This window comes from Stegodyphus dumicola, chromosome 3 (assembly GCF_044657685.1).
Source record: "Stegodyphus dumicola isolate Sdum_Otavi_A_Nest chromosome 3, ASM4465768v1".
Classification (NCBI taxonomy): Eukaryota; Metazoa; Arthropoda; class Arachnida; order Araneae; family Eresidae; genus Stegodyphus; species Stegodyphus dumicola.
The window spans coordinates 31,038,166-31,054,899 of record NC_140770.1 but is presented as its reverse complement, the minus strand read 5'-3'; the positions used below and the strand labels follow the sequence as shown (position 1 = coordinate 31,054,899).

The following is a 16,734-nucleotide window of genomic DNA, read 5'->3' as shown; positions in this document are numbered from 1 at the left end:
TTCCTTGCGTGAAGACTGAAACTTGCCAAACATGAAGGTAAAATGTTCTGTGTTTTATAAAATTTTAACGAGTTCCGATTATTTATCTATTTCAATTAGCTTATAGTTTCTTTCTATTAAGGACTGAAATGAGAGATATATTAATAAATGTAAATACAGCAGTCACCAATGTTCAGTCCATTCCAATGGGGCCACAGATAACAAATGAACATGGTACAAAAAGTAGAAGTTTAGATTTCAAAATTAAAAGGGTTTTACTGAGATCGAAAATTTAAATCTAATAAAATAAATATTAATGCGAAAATGGTTGAAAATAGGGGCTACAATTTAAAGATTTATTTTGGATGTTAAATTCTTAGCCATGATTTTGTGCGATGAATGTCTTTTTTAACTGTTTCCGTTATGAGTGCAGATTTTATCAGTTTAAGTCTCATTTGGAATCAAGAAAAAATTATGTTTGAAATCAAAGATATCAACGAAATTTTTTTATTTACATAAGAATTACCTTTATTTACAATATAAAATTAGTTACACAAGTCCTTAAGTAAAATGCCAAACTATAAAAGCAGAAGCATAGGAAGGGATAACTTCATGGAAGATTTCATAATTGAAATTGGACAGTCTTATAAGGTATTTTCACTCTCCTTCCTGCCCTCGTGGTGTGACGGCACACTCGGCGCGTATTCAAGAGGTCCAAGTTCGAGTCCCAGCGAGGCCATTCCTAATTTTTTATAACTCCTACTGCAAAAAATACAGAAGCCTATTAATTCTACAGCAGTGGTGCCCGAGCTAAAAGGTGATGGATCATGATTCTTCATCAATAGAATTTCGCAATTAGGTCCCCTAATCCTCAGTCACCCTTTAAAAGGAGTAATATATAAGGTATTTTCTCCTTCCTTTCTGCATGCCTTCGTGGTGTAACGGTAGCACACTCCACGCGTATTCGAGAGATCCAGGTTCGAGTCCCTGCGAGTGCATTGCTCATTTTTTCACGTCCCCCGTAAAAAAAAAAAAAAAAAAAAAAAAAAAAAAAAAAAACTAATGAATCTACAGTCTTTATATTACACATGTGCATAAGTAACAAAAAAGTGCGTGAAGTAAGCCATTGTGCAGAAAGCAATCAAACCTGGAGGAATTCGGTAGTGTCAGTTTTCAATTAGTTCATCCATCTACCTCTGCATGACCGGAAAAATCTTTAGCTGTTCCATAAAACTTTATGTAATGCTAGAAACGATGTGTAAGTTTAAATAAGAGTAAAGGGCAAAAATGCATGAACTGTGAGATGCAATTATGTTTAGTTTATTATATAACAGCAAACATTTTACAATCATATATTTATATCTAGAATAAAAGGTTAAGACAAACTGCAGTATAATTATGTAATGAAAATAAATGATATACGTATTTGAGCAATGGCTATAAAGTAATCGGCAGAGTTTTAATAATAGACCACGGAGCATGAAATTGCTATTTAGGGAAACTAACCAAATAGGAAGCGATATTGAGAAATTGATATTGCCGTTCAAATATGCTAATTCCCGAGATGTTTCAGTTATATCATGCTTGTATAAAATCGGAACCATTATTACGTATGCCAAACATTTCTCTTAAAACAGACTTAAATTACAATAAAATTATAAAAAAAATCTGAAAGGTTTTATATTACGCCTAAAGGGGAATTTTTTTAATGTTTTGTGTATTACTTTTATTTTTTAAATATCATTGTTCTTCGCACTTAAACCATAAAATCAATAAACAAAAATAATAACTATAAAATAAAAATTATAAATACAGAATAAAAATAAAAATAATAAATATAAAATAAAAATTATAAATACAGAATGAAAACGAAAATAATAAATATAAAAACATAAAAATCAATTCAACAGCAATATCACAAAATATTTAAAAAGATCATATCTTTAGACATACATTCTCGCGCTCTGGAGATAAAATTGTTTTTTTTTTTTTCGTACAGTATTACCATTCCTCGCTTTGAAATCGTTGAGTTCTTTAATAAAAAATTTGCAAGTTTTACAAAATTTGAAATACATAATAAAAAAAATTCCAGATTCCAAATTTGGGCTTCCCTATGCCCATATTCGAAGAAAGGACTACGTTATTCAAAATTTGATGTCTCCAGATAACGTTGTTTTTTCACAGTGCGAGAAACATACATACAATTATGCAGATTCTTCATTATTTAATTTCTTTAAATTATATTAAATTCTTTAAAATTTAATTTCTCTAATATTCTCTAATTTCTCAGTTCCCGCCTTCATTCTGCGGCAAGACACCACACTGGCATGAAAACGTACGCCAGCACCTGACGATAGTCTATCCCATCGCTGGATTAGCCGTGCTGAGTCAAACGATATGCCATTGGTTTGTTGGCCACCGAGATCTCAGACCTAATCCTTTGGGATTTTTTCCTTATGCGGTTTTGTTAAAGACAAAGTATTCGTGCCTTCATTTTCCCAGGACTTATAACAATTCAAACAGCGGTTAATTGAAGTGTTCAAATCATTAACAAAGAATATTCTAACACGAGTGTAGCAGGAACTGGAATACCGCATAGATATTTGCCGTGTCACCAGAGGGGCACGCATAGAATATCTATGGAAACTTGGATAACTATAGTTTCACTGAAAAGTTGATTTATCAAAATAAAATAAATGCACCGTTCACAGGTATGCTTTCTTTTTGTCCCAGTCAATATTCATCCTATATTTGAAAAGTATCAAATACAAATGATAATAAATTTTGGCAATAAAAATATTTAATATTATCATTAATTCCTGAAAAAGAGGCGCTTAACTTCTGAAACCATATTTATTTATCTCGTCGGGCTTCCATATTAAAAATTATTTATTGCTCAAGACAGAAAATTACATACGTTTACCGTTTAAAAAATCTGATGTGTACACCACATGACTTCCTTGTATGGAATATTAAATTATACGCATTTTTTCTTGCATTTCATTTAGGCTTATTGGATTGAATTAAATCTACTTCGCCGACAGCGCATAAACCACAATAGAATAAATGCATTCTTTAAAATTCACTCTAGTATTTGTTTACCATAGCGACACTCTGGCGCTAAATTCACTTAACAGTATTATATTTCGTTCATATTATAACTCAGAATGCACAAAATTTATATCATTTAAATAATAGAATTATCTAATCGTTGCCACATGTTCTATTCAAATACTATAATGAAGCTAGAATGATGTATAAAAGAAATTAAACAAACAAAACAAAAAAGAAACAGTTTTTCACAGACGATTGAGTATTTCTCATTCAATTAATTCAGTTCTCACTTCGCGAGAAGGTAAAAATACATAAAAACCCAAATATTTATATTAAAAATTACGAAATAAATCTTAAACACTTATTTCCTCGAAAAAATTCCAGAAAGGATTAAGCATGATTTAGTTGGCAATAATAAATGAAGGCGTTATCTTTGTTGTTGCGAAGCTAAGTTTCTCTAGATTGGCAACAAATCCACTAGTCTTCTGTTTCAAATGTAAACAATCAATGGCCGCCATAAAAAAGGCTTAGCGGCAGTTAAACAACTTTAAAATTGTTGATAATTCTAAAACTATTGCATACATATTTACTAAAGGCATAAAAACCTTAACCGAACGATAAAAACAACATAATTCAATCATTTTTAAAGCAAAAAATGTACAATTTACAAACATATAAGAGTAAAGGCCGGGTAACAGAGTGGATATATATAAAATATATTTATATACGTTTGGTGCTGCCGATTGCAACCAAAATACGAGGTGTACATCTACATGTTATAGCAGTCCTATATACAAAATTTCAACGTTTTGAGGCTACTCGTTTTTGAGTTATGCGAGATACGTACGTACATACGTTCGTACAGACGCCATGAAAAATTCTCTTCAGAATTTATTTTAAAGCAGTTTTATAATTTTTTTGGAGGAAACGAGTCTTTTGTTCTGTCCTTACGTACAGATATCACGCAAAAACATCGTTAAATTGCATTCGATAGCGGTCAAAATGGATGTTTTCGTTGAAATATGCTGCCTGAAACCTTTCGCGATTACAATACTTTCTTTTTACTTCGTACAAGAAAGTAAAAAATCAGATTCTGGCAATCTAAGTAATTTTCATCTTCGGCTTTATTATTCTGAATCAGATAGAGATATTTCGGAGAACGAAACTTTTCAAAAGGGAAAAATGAATTGTAGATCAACTTCGAAAACACGCTAGAACAAAGAGTATTGTGCTATTATGTGATGTGAATTAACTTTTAGTAAAAGAAGCATTTGTTTTTAGTATGCAAATGTTTTCTTTTGCTAAGTACATAGTTACATAAAAGATATAGGGATTGCTTATCACAATAATATAAGTACAATTTCATAACATTAAAGGCAGAGTTATCAGCACCTTGATTCAATACTTCAAGATAACGGTGATTTGTTTCAGAGTTGAATTAGCACTATGCTTATATTTAATGGATATCATTAGCAGACAAACGATAAATGCACAGAAATGAGTAAGCTTCAGTTTCTGCAACTGGTTAGCAAAAAATGATTTTCAGTTTTTTGTAAGGGTGATCGAAATGTTCGTTGTATTCATGTGGAATTCTATTCCTCTTGCAATTCACATAGAACTTTTAAGATAGTTCAATGTTTTCACAGAATTCTGAACTTGCGGGTTTTTCTGACAATCTGCAAGTCGTTATATTTGAAGTATATTAGAATTATCCTTAAGGTATTCAATAAATTGTGTTATTTCTAATAAATTAGCATAAATTAAGTATAATTGATTAGATTTGATATATAATTATTGAAAATATAATATCTTTTAGTATGGCAATAGACTTCCATATTCTTACAAGATGTATAAAGATATAACAATATATTTTCTCCCCAAAGGTGGGCCCCCAGCCGACTTCGGCTTGCCCGCAGCTAAGGCCGGAAACGGTAGTCACTTTATTATGGAGGCACCTAATAAGTGGGCGACCTTTGCCTCAACGTCAAATAATGTTAAGTGTGATACCATTCTTTGCCCATTAACTGATAGATGATAAGCCATGTCGTATCGCATTATGTATATATATTACCAAATTATAGACCGTATCGAATAATAACTTACAATGTCCTAAATAAGTAAAATGTAATGTATAGCATAAACATACGTGTACTGCAGAAATTTAGTTATAGCTGCCTTCTGACACTTATAGTGTATAAATGTTGACGCCCCAGCAGGTAACCCTCACAAGCACATTCGCATAACTGCCGGAGCAATTATAATGTTCCAATACGCAGCTTTATGTAAAGTCACTCCCAACAATGTAAACACAGATAGAATTCGTGTACAGTTTTATTTGTTACTGTATTACCAAGCAATGCGAAGTACAAAGTATAGTATACATGTAAATGTATAGCTCTCGTGAGGCTCCTCTTTAGCGAACTTTAGATAAGGGTGACATGGTGCTGTACTGATTAATCTTTACGGCAAAGGGGCAGTGCCCACGTCCACCGTCACTTATCACTTATCACTTACGAAGGGACGGACAGTTACAACCATGCCTTTACGGACAGACAGTTACAACCGGGATTTGAATCCGGGCCCTTTGGTATTGTAGTCGGCTTCCCTAAGCACTATACCTTCTGGGCGGCGATATAACTAGATATAGAGATATAAAAAATGTAAGTAAGTATGATATAGCCTAGGGGTCGGTAATGCAGTGCACCCGAATCAAGTCTAAAATGCCCGCCATTCAAATACACAAAGTTTAGATTTTAGTTATTTGGACAACAAACTCTGCTAGTTGTAATGGATAATTTAAGTAACAATTCCAATTTTATCTTCGCCATTTTAACAACTGTACAAATTGTGTAATTAAACTTTAGACACACATACATACAAAAAACAAAAAACAAAAATCTTAAAAATATCTATATCATAGTACATGACTAAATGAATCAATTTTCGATTGCTAAAAATTCTGATTCCGTATGCGATGAACTATTTTCTGTTTCCATTTTCCTCGTATACTCTGTCCAATCAGGCGTGCTACGCTTTACATCCATAACGCCTGTTCGGACATAAACTTATCATTTTATGAATTTGTATTTCCAGTTGTAAGCAAAGTACGCATTCTTCGCTTTAAATTAAAAGATAACGAAAAGCTATAGATAACATTGCTTTTGTAATAAATGACTGTTACTAAGAAAAATAATTTTATTTCGGCTGAATGTTGCTGATTGTTGTGCGTGAACGACTTACTTCAGTTGCACAATAATAAAAATTTTCAGTTTTCTTGCTTGGGTGGCAACATCTGTGAACAACACGCTATAGCAACATCTTTTTATAAACGTTTTCGCAATAAAAAAAATTGTCAGAACTTTTTTTTTATTCTCGTCCATCCGCTGCGCTTCTGCCATTAAGCGGCCAGCAGCCCAGTAAAATAAAGAAGAATGAAAATGAGAATTAGAACTAACAAAATTTACGTATGTATGTATCTCGCATAACTCAAAAACGAGTAGCCTCAAGAATGTTAAAACTTTGTTAGTTTTAATTCTCATTTTCTTTCTTCTTCATTTTACTGGGCTGCTCGTCGCTTAATGGCAGAAGTGCAGCGGACGGACGTAAAATAAAAAAAAAGTTCTGACAATTTTTTTATTGCGAAAACGTTTATAAAAAAATCTGATGTGCACACCACATGACTTCCTTGTATTGGAATATTAAATTATACGCATTTTTTCTTGCATTTCATTTAAACTTATTGGATTGAATTAAATATACTTCGCCGACAGCGCATAAACCACAATAGAATAAATGCATTCTTTAAAATTCACTCTAGTATTTCTTTACCATAGCGACATTCTGGCGCTAGATTCACTTAACAATATTAATAATTATATAACAGTTAACTTATATAATAATTATATAACGGAAACTAAGTTAACTGTTATATAATCCAATAATTATATAACAGTTAACTTATATATTTCGTTCATATTATAACTCATAATGCACAAAATTTATATCATTTAAAGAATAGAATTATCTAATCGTTGCCACATGTTCTACTCGTATTAAAATACTATAATAAAGCTAGAATGATGTATAAAAGAAATTAAGCAAACAAAACAAAAAAGAAACAGTTTTTCACAGACGATTGAGTATTTCTCATTCAATTAATTCAGTTCTTACTTCGCGAGAAGGCAAAAATACATAAAAACTCAAAATATCTATATTAAAAATAACGAAGTAAATCTCAAACTCTTATTTCCTCGAAAAAATTCCAGAAAGAATTAAGCATGATTTAATTGGCAATAATAAATGAAAGCGTTATCTTTGTTGTTGCGAAGCTAAGTTTCTCTAGATTGGCAACAAATCCACTAGTCTCCTGTTTCAAATGTAAACATCAACGGCCGCCATTAAAAACAGGCTTAGCGGCAATTAAACAACTTTAAAATTGCTGATAATTCTAAAAATATTGCACACAGATTTACTAAAGGCATAAAATCCTTAACCGGAAGATAAAAACAACATAATTCAATCATTTTTAAAGCAAAAAATGTACAATTTTCAAACATATAAGAGTAAAGAAACTGAGATCACCGAGCCGGGTAACAGATGTGGATATATATATAAATATATTTATATACGTTTGGTGCGGCCGATTGCAACCAAAATACGAGGTGCACATCTACATGTTATAGCAGTCCTATATACAAAATTTCAATGTTCTGAGGCTACTCGTTTTTCAGTTATGCGAGATACATACGTACGCACGCACGTACGTACATACGTTCGTACAGACGCCACGAAAAATTCTCTTTAGAATTAATTCCAAAGCAGTTTTATAATTTTTTTGAAGGAAAAGATTATTTTATTCTGTCCTTACGTACAGATATCACGCAAAAACATCGTTAAATTGCATTCGATAGCGGTCAAAATGGATATTTTCGTTGAAATATGCTGCCTGAAACTTTTCGCGATTACAATACTTCCTTTTTACTTCGTACAAGGAAGTAAAAATGTTGCTATAGTGCGTTGTTCACAGATGTTGCCTCCCAAGCAAGAAAACTGCAAATTGTTATTATTGTGCAACTGAAGTAAGTCGTTCGCGCACAACAATCTGCCGAATTAGGTCTTAGTACCAGCCATTCATTACGATAGCAATGTTATCTGTAGCCTTTCGTTATCTTTTAATTTGAAGCGAAGAATGCGTACTTTGCTTACATCTGGAAATACAAATTCATAAAATGATAATTACGCCACGAATAATATATTCATACATGCGCCACAAAATTATCTCTTCTGAATCCATTTTAAATCAGTTTTATAATTCGTTTGGGGAAAAAGAGTCCTTTATTCTATTCTAACGTACAGATGTCTCTCAAAAACATTGTAAATTGCATTCGATAGTGGTCAAAATGGATATTTTCTTTGAAATATGATACCCGAAATTTTTGTACAAGGAAGTAATTGTTTAAACATAAACTCTCATAAGTATAACTAGCTGCTCATAAATAAGCTGCTTCAGCTTAGATGAGAATGTGTTTCATTGTTGTGTAATAAACTAGTCTTATGCGTGGGAAATGGTCCCATTTTTTTAACTCTTTGTCGCTCAGTGTACCACTACACCCAACTTGAATCGCTTCTGAAACCGTTAAATTCAACCGTAAATGGATAAAAATGCCTTTATAATGTACTTTAAATATCTCTTTTTAAATAGTCGATGGCAGTATATCACAAAGAGACCCGGAATTTTTATTTATGATGCGTTATTAAAATCCACTTATTTTTTAGTAATTTTCTATATTTTTTTGGTGATACAAAAAAATTTGTTTGAAAAATAATTTCTGTATAATTTTGATGGCTGTATTATACATTATTTGTTATATATTTTTTTATATTTTTCATACAAAAAGCATGCGCAGAATCATTTAATAAAACGGTGTGTTCCATTAGCGGAAACACTGCGCCTTTAGCGATCTCATGCTCTTACGCATCACAACATCTAACTTAGGAGAAAATATCTGTTGTATATGTTTTCTATTTCGGTTGTTTTGGAGGAATGAATTCAAACAAAGCAGTCTCGAGGGGTGAGGTGTGGTTTGTGCTATTAAGGCTCTAATATGGTCATTTTGAAATTTCTGTGAGTAATTTTCAGGCGGGATTTTTATCAGTAGCTCGAGTCATTTTTACTTAGAGCTGCGCAAATTTTTTGCTGCCGCTTTTTAGTCTCATCCCGTTTATTTTCAATAATTGTATAGATATTTTTTGTGTACGTTTATCTTATAGCTTATTTTTCTTTACTGTTAGTTTTAATTGTAGTTAATTTTTTATTATTAATTTTCCATAAATGGCGCGGAGAGGTCTAACTCTTTCCGAAGCGCTAAAAGTGCTTCATGAATTACCCTCTTATTCTGAATCAGAGCATGAAGATAGCAGCGATACTGAGATATATGCTCCTGAACCACTTGCTATGTTAAACACCAAGCGTCCTCGTCCTCCGTTACCTGCCACCGTGTAATCCTATTGTGATATGTCGGATGAAACTCATTTATTTGATGAGAAGGTTGATGATCCATCTTATTCAGGCCCCTCTATGCAGCCTCAAGTTTTTACTTGATATTCTAAACATATCGTTGCACGGAGCAAGAAGCCGCAAAAAATACGTTTTGTGTTCAAAACCTGCAAAGTTGGTTTGTGCTTCTATTAAAAAGGTGCGACATGCTTTGAACAATTTCACAAAGGTAAGAAATCGAAAAATTTGTAAATATCTTTGTATATAGGACTTGTGTATATACATATATTTATCTTATTTATCCATATTTATTCAAGAATGTTGTGTATATCCAGAAAACCATGTATACAACTATAATACAGTGTTGTTTCATTACTATAGAAACGCTCTTACTCATTTCCATGCTTCACTTCATTGCTCGCTTAGTCGCACTTTTAAAATCTCTGGCGACGCAGTGTTCCACCTCATGGAACACCCACAGAATTAAAACGGTAAGTGCAATTTATAAAAAATTTTACTTGTATACTCCTTTAGGCCTATATAGACTGCATACAACGTTTTTTGTTGAAATTCCGACTATACTTTATAGTGCACCACAAAGGATTAAATGGAAAACAAACCGTTATGTCAAACCTATGATAGATATCATTTGAATATAATAAGGTTCTTTCAACGCAAAATTTTAAGTTCCGCTTCGATACAATATTGCAGATACTTTCATTCTGAATTCATTTATTATTTATCTCTTCAAAATTATGCAAAAGAAGTTCACTTGCACTTTTATTTCTAAAACAGGTTCTTGATAAAATACTCACCCCCCGAAAAGCAAAAAAATAACTAAAAAAAATTCCGAAAGCTTTCAGATTTTATATTACACCCCATTGGGGCGTATTTTTAAGGTTTTGTGCATTACCTTTATTTATTAAATATCACATTCTTCGCACTTAAACCCTAAAATTCAATTCAACAGCTACACCACAAAACGATTTAAAAAGAGCATGTCTTTAGAATTTCCGATACCTAGTCTCGCGGCACTGGAGATAAAGATATGTTTCTTTCCGTACAGTGTTGCCATTGCTCCCTTTAAAATCGTGGAATCAAAACTTCCTTAAAGAATTACAAAATATGAAGAAATGGATAATAAAACAAATACCAAACTCCAAATTCGGGTTTTCATATGCCCATATTTGAGTGGAGGACTACGTTATTCAGAATTCGATGTCTCTAGGTGTCGTCGTTTCTTCTCAGTGTGAGAAACATACATGTATTTAGATTCTTCATTATTTAACTTCTTTAAATATAATGCTTTGAAAAGTGAAACGCGGTTTATAGTGAACCAACGCAAAATGTCAAAAAGAAATTAATAGCCCTTCAGGGCAAATTGCTACTTTGGGCCAAAAAAAATATTTTTGCCAACGGAGGAAACAAGTTGTCTTTCAGGATGAGAACATCTCATAGGGTAGTAATTAACAGTCTAAAGAAAATAAAAAGTAAAACTACCATAAGTGCTACTGATAAAAGAACAATAGAGGCTTTCATTCAAAATCGCTGTCTCGTTTTAGAATTACATTGGCTGTTCAACAAAGAATGGCACCTTTTACTGTGATAAAATGCAGACGGTGTTGTAGAGTTATAAGTGCGTTCGAAGAACTAGTTAAGATGAAGTAAATCGTAAAGTTAACTCAAGGGCAGCTCGTTTAATTTTTACGGTGAAAAGTAATGTTGCATACTTGTTTTCTTGCCTCGAAAATTTAGGTTGCTTTCAAAATTATAAAAAATACTTGATGTTTGAGCACAGAGCACAACATTCTGCCATCATTTTTAAGAAGTAAAAAAAGCTTCCTCAGGTAATTTTCAGATTACGTATTTCAGTCATCGTTCAACATTATTTACATAGTAAGGTGTAAAATCAACGCCAAGCTACATTTACAATGTAGGAGCAGCGTAGCGCAATTCATATCTTCATCTTACGTCTATGAAGGATCCAAAAGGAAAATATGTTGTTATTGAAACCGAAGCTGCGGATGCTTTCGAAACGATATTGAAAGATTTGCAACAAATGAATTCAAAAACGTTTTTAAAGAATGGCAGTGACGGAGTAACACAAGGACTCCACACACAACGCATTGCAAAAGCGACAACGATTTAAATTAATATGTGATATTTTTCTTACTGTACTTAAACGGACATTTATTGAACAAACTTAGCCATTATATTGTTACGAATTTGGTATTTAAAAAGCTAATGTTAGTTCAATTATAAATTAAATGGTTTTATTTCTCGCGCAGTGCAGCGCGTGACGAATATTAAAAGAAAGCTAAGCCGGAAAATTGAAAATACAAGAGCGCGTGCATTAAATAAATAAATATCTCTTTTTGATTTCGCGAAAGTACTGGAAAATTCTAGCGCGTGATTTTAAAATCTTATAAAAGGAGGAAAACATCTCAGTTTGTAGTAGTTGCTTAGTTTGTTGTTGTTTAGAAAACTGCCGTTGTTGATTATAGCGAATTCGCGGATTAGCGTTCTTTAGCTGTTTTGAATTTCGTTCTATTGTACATTTAAGTAGTTAAAAGAAAACTACTGTGAGATATTGTGATACTGCATGATAATTTGAGAAAATTTAAGCATTTCTGTTGTGATAATAATAAATTTTTGTTCATTTTTCATCGGACTTGTGCATTCATTTCATAACGAACCCGTACGCACGCAACAATATTTATACAAATTGCAATTATATTAGCAAGACCTAATGCATTTATGAACAATAGTATTTTTGTATAAATTTTATTTTTTCCTCGTATTCCGAACAAATAAACTATAAAAAATGCCCACAAAATGCAATCTGAAAATTTCAATTTACAATTGAATTGGATTAAATCTACTTCGTTGATAGCGCATAAGCCACAATAGAAAAAATGTGCTTTTTAAAATTCACTGTTTTTATCTCCCATAGCGATACTCTGGCGCTACAGTGGATGGACAAAAATATGGAAACACCTTGTGAAATGCATGTTTGAAAAGAAAGATTGATTTTAATGAAATATGTAGGTGGCGCTGGCGTTTTTGACTACTGACGCCACCTATACAACTTCGTAAACGTGCTAAACAGTTCAGTTGTTGTCGGAGTACTGTTATGTGAGGTTGTCATTGCATTATGTCAGAGTTAACAGACTTCGAACGTGGGCAAATTGTTGGAGCACGTATGGTAGGTGCTTCCGTAAGCAAGGTAGCCGAGGTGTTTAGTGTTTCAAGAGGTACTGTATCGAAGATTTATTACGCATATTTGGAAAGCGGAAAAACATCATCTGCTAAATCACAGCGCGGACGAAAGTGTGTCCTGAGTGATCGTGACAGACGATCATTAAGGGCATTTGTGACGAAAAATAAGAAGACCACAGCTGCAAAAGTTACTGCTGAAATGAATGTTGTGTTACCGAACCCTGTGAATACCAAAACAATTAGAAGAGAGCTTCATAAACAGGAAACTGCTGGCCGTGCTGCAATTGAGAAGCCACTCATCAGTGATGCTAATGCCCGTAACAGGAAAAGGTGGTGTTTAAGTCATAAAGCCTGGACTATAGAGCAGCGGAAGCGAGTAATATGGTCTCACGAGTTTTCTTTCACATTGTTTCCCACTTCTGGCCGAGTTTACGTCTGGAGAACGCCATCTCAAGCCTACAGACTGCTTGTTCTCAAGAGTGAAACATGGCGGGGGTTCTGTTATGGTTTGGGCAGCCATATCGTGGTTCTCTGCTAGCCCCATGATAACTGTGTCAGGGCACATGACTGCCAAGACTTATGTGAACATTTTGGCCGATCAAGTTCATCCCATGGTACAAACTTTGTTCCCCGATGGTGATGGTGTCTTCCAAGACGACAAAGCCCCTAGCCCCTGTTCACACAGGTCACATTGTCCAGGACTGGTTTTCTGAGCACGAGGATGAGTTGTCCCATCTCCCCCTGGCCACCACAGTCACCAGACCTGAATATTATCGAACCTTTGTGGTCTACATTGGAACGGAAAGTGCGTTCTCGTTATCCACCGCCACCATCGTTATCTGAACTTGCCACCGTTTTGAAGGAAGAATGGTATAATATTCCCTTGGCAAACATACAGGAACTGTATTTATCCATTCCGAGAAGACTGCAAGCTGTTTTGGATGCCAACGGGTTTCCTACACCATATTAAGCAAAGAAACATGTTTTTTTAAAGGTGTCTCCATATTTTTGTCCAACCCCTGTACATTCACTTAACAGAGTTACATCTCATTCATTTTATAACTCAGAATACAAAAAAAATTATATCATTTGAAGAATTATCTAATCGCTGCCTCGTGTTGTTTTCAAATACTATAAGAAATCTAAAACGATGTGTAAAAGAAATTAAAGAAATAAAAAATAAACAGTTTTTCACGCTGCTTACCTAATGCGCATGCGCTACTCTTAAACATTCTCTTCTGTCCGAAACAGACTGGCGACAGTATTTTCTGCTACTAGAAAACACTATTTCCTCAAATTTCATTAGAGATGTGTTTTTCATTCAATTAATTCAGTTATCACTTCGCGGTAACGCAAAAATAATAAAAACACAAAATATCTTCATTAAAAATTTAAAGATATAGAAAAACATAAAATACCAAATACAGTTAAAATAATTTTTAAAAAAATTACAATTCGGCCAGCTTGCAAGAAGACAGATTTTTCGGTGCACAAAACGGAAAGTGTACTTTTGGTCTCACGCGACAAAAAGACACCGAAGGCGTAGAAACTGACTTAATTTGCTGTAAACGCTATCCTGAGTCAATATATGGGATAATTTAATAACTTAAATGATAATTCCAGAATGGATTAAGCATCATTTAATTCGCAATAATAAAAGAAGACGTTACTTTTTTGTTGAGAAGCTTAGTTTCTCTAAATTGGCAACAAAAAATATGGCCGTTATGGCAAGAATAATTAGGCTTAGCCGCACTTAAACAACTTTCAAATTTTTGATAATTCTACAACTATAGCATGCATGTTAAGTAAAGGCATAAAATCCTTAACCGGAAGATAAGAACAATATAATTCAATCATTTTTAAAACCAAAAATGCACAATTTACGAACATATAAGAATAAAGGAACTGAGCTCACTGAGCCGAGTAACAGGGTGAATATATATATTTATATGTATATACACTGGTGAGCAAAAACTAAGCAACAATGTAAATTTTAATCAGATAGCCATGAAATTGCAGAAAAGGTTTTTTTGCGACATTACAAGGAACTCGCAATTCAGTAGAAAAGTCGTGCGTACACAAATATCAGGAACAAAACTTCACAAGTGACCTGAGCGTACGCAAAGCACGTGCGGTCGGCGCGCTCAACTCAAGACTACAGTAAAAGGAAGGACGGAGACGCAATTAATGACATTCGCTGCAAGTACAAGTGAGTTCTTTCCTAAAATATGGCTAGAAGAAATAACCTGGATGCCTTCACACATGGAAGAATGATCGGAAAGCTGGAGAAGAGGCGAAGCGTGACCAGTGTAGCTGAAGAGTTCGGAATCAACAAAGGTGTCGTTCCGCGCGATTGAAAAGCCTTCTTAACTATAGGTACAGCTGTTAGAAAGGTTGGTGATGGCCGCCCCAAGGAAGCAGCAGCAGTGGATGACCGGTGCACCGTCCTGCAGGCGAAAAGAGCCCGAAACTAGTCAACAAGCGCCATAGCTCAGCAAGTACACCAATGGAGCGAAAAGTGTCGCGGTTTACTGTGTCCAGACGCCTTCACAAAGGTGGCCTATTCGCCCGCGGTCCTGAACGCTGCATCCCTTTTAAAATCGCCATAGGCGCCACCGTTTAGAGTGGTGTAAGGAGCACAACTGGACATCTCATCAATGGAGTCGTGACCTCTTTACGGTGTAGGGTTTATATTTATTTTAACTAACATTTATTTTAAGTTTAAACTATCTTTCCTGTCAAGCCTTACTTTCCTCTGGAACTGCCAATGCCGGAGTATGTAAATTTTAGTAGAACGCGCAAGGATTCAAATTATCAGCGGAAGTATTCTGAGTTAAATAGAAAGGAAACGAGTTCGAAGTGTGCTTTCTTGCTTCACGAGTTGTGGAGGTGGCTAGTTAGAAATTGAAGAACCATGCGTTTCGGCCTGTGTGCTTGCTTCGGCAAATTGTTAATCTTTCAACGTCATATTCAGAGTTTGCTGAATTATCAGCGGTATTTTAGAACGCGGTGAGGTTAGTTACGTTTAGAGAGCCTCGTAGTTAGTTACTTGTTATTATCTCTTTTTAGTTTCTTATTTTTATTTTACCGCCGGGTCGGCGTAGTTTGTGAGCGTCAAGAGCACGCATTTGTAACTTCTAAAGTTGAATAAAAAGGGACTTAAACCCTTCTCAAGACTCTGTCTAATTTCCAGTTTCAGCAGTCACCACTTTGTTGCGTGCAGATTGGAGGCGCGCAACTTTACAACGGATGAGCGTCGTTTTAGTGCCACAAGCATCCCAGTAACATCCTGGAAAGAGACCGTTACGGTAATCTTGGAGTTATCGTCTGGGCAGGCATTATGCTGAACGGGCGGACAGAGCTCCACGTTTTCGACAGAGGTTCTGTAACAGGAGATCGCTATTGTCAGGAGTTGATCCTTCTTAATGTGCGTCTGTTACGAGGTGCCATTAGAGCAGACTTTGTTTTTATGGATGACAATGCACGGCCACACCGGACTTTTGCTGTTCAGCAGCTACTGGAAAGTGAAGGTATTACTCGAATAGATTAGCCAGCGTACTCCCCTGTTTTAAATCCCATAGAATATGTGTGGGATGCTTTGGGAAGACGCCTTGTGGCACGATTACATCCTCCGGGAAACACCCAACAATTGAACAACTGAAACAGATGCTGATTGAGGAATAGGCACTCTTACCTCAAGATCTGTTGGACAAGCTGGTGCTGAGTATGGAGAGACGATGCGAAGCAACCATTGCAGTAAGGAGAGGGCATATCCCATAATAAGGAACATCTGCTTGTTGTTCTTCTTCTTGTATAAACAATCACGTGTAACGATACTACGAGTTCAATAAAGCCTTTTTTTGTTTGATTCCATACTGTATGCATTGTATTCGTTTTTGCGCAACTATGCTTTCGTCATCGTTTATATGCAAAATGTTGTCTCTCACTTCTGAATTTCATGTCTCTCAGATGATTTCCCGTGGAGT

The 16,734-nt window shown here is 34.5% G+C and overlaps 1 long non-coding RNA gene across 1 annotated transcript in view; it reads right to left on the bottom strand.

Moving 5' to 3' along the window:
• Nucleotides 1-511: 511 nt before the first annotated feature.
• The window catches only part of LOC146997949 (uncharacterized), a 134,485-nt gene continuing 118,262 nt past the window's right edge, over nucleotides 512-16,734 (bottom strand). The window contains exon 3 of the long non-coding RNA XR_015040169.1: nucleotides 512-741. This is a non-coding gene — a long non-coding RNA (uncharacterized LOC146997949). The remainder of the gene's footprint in view (nucleotides 742-16,734) is intronic.